The sequence below is a fragment of the Frankliniella occidentalis genome, unplaced genomic scaffold (genome assembly GCF_000697945.3).
Source record: "Frankliniella occidentalis isolate FOCC.00 unplaced genomic scaffold, Focc_3.1 Scaffold25, whole genome shotgun sequence".
Taxonomy (NCBI): Eukaryota; Metazoa; Arthropoda; class Insecta; order Thysanoptera; family Thripidae; genus Frankliniella; species Frankliniella occidentalis.
In genome coordinates, this window is record NW_026267155.1 from 2,461,603 (window position 1) to 2,462,692 (window position 1,090).

At 54.1% G+C, this 1,090-nt stretch overlaps 1 protein-coding gene across 2 annotated transcripts in view; it reads left to right on the forward strand.

Moving 5' to 3' along the window:
• Positions 1–1,090, forward strand: part of LOC113206745 (uncharacterized) — an 18,247-nt gene that overhangs the window by 14,550 nt on the left and 2,607 nt on the right. The gene's annotated exons all lie outside the window — the stretch shown is intronic.

The window sequence follows — 1,090 nt, forward strand, 5'->3', positions numbered from 1 at the left end:
CCCCCCCCCCAATGACGCCATCCTTTGTTGTCCATCCATCAGTCCCTCATTGAATAAGTGGCAATCGTCCCCGCCCCGCAGACAGACAGACAGACAGACAGACAGACAGACAGACAGACAGACGGGCGGACGCTCAGACGGTAGCGTAGGTAGCGGCTGCATTGTCCACTTCCACACGTCACCCTTCACTCTCCTCCTCCGCGACTCTAGAGCTCGTCACAGAGAAATAAAAGGTGACTGGCCTCAACCAAAAACACCGGTAAAAAAACCCGGTAAATATGAAGAATAAATATAATCGGATGAGTCTAAACGGTACGCGCCACACGCTATCTCGCGGAGATTATCGAGAGCCGCCTTTCTCTTATCATCAAGAGAGAAATCGGATCGGTAACGGATTGGGTTGCTCCCGCCCGCCTCGCCCAGCAGCAGGTCGACTACCTCAGGAGGGCCGCGAGCCGATGACTGTAAGGTGTAAGAGAGATAGGCGCCCCTTGTTGGAGGGGACACCTTTCTTTGTCGACCAACGAGGTGGAGAACGGAGAGGAATTAGCGAGCCCTATGGGCCTTCCCCCGGCCAAGCTTGTACGGATCACCTATGTTTATTATTACACCTTTATGGTCGTTCCAATTACTACGTGAATTTTAAAGGGGGTAGTACAAACTGTATGGGGTCCCAAAAGCACAAGGAGGAACAGCATTGGAGTCAATGGGGCGGGACCCTATGATATTTGTCCCCTGGGGTACAAATATTATGGGGTCTTACTGACTTCAATGATGGTCCTGATCCTTTTGGAAACCCATAATATTTTTGTATCCCCCACCCCCCGTCTAAAAGTCACGTGGTATTGGAACGACCCCTGAGCGAGGACTGGGGAGGAAAGAAGGGGATGGATGACGTGAAAATGCCTTTGGCAGCGTTATAGTGTTCTCGAATTCCGGCAGCGCTAGTGAAAGGTCTTCCCCGGCCGGCCGGCAGCGCTCTGCGCTTGTCTGCGTTGCCGCACCACGCCCCCCTCTGTCCTGACAGCATTCGGGCGCGCGCTGCACCGAGTCCGGTGCCAAACCAAACGGTGAGGGGGAATCCCCCCCC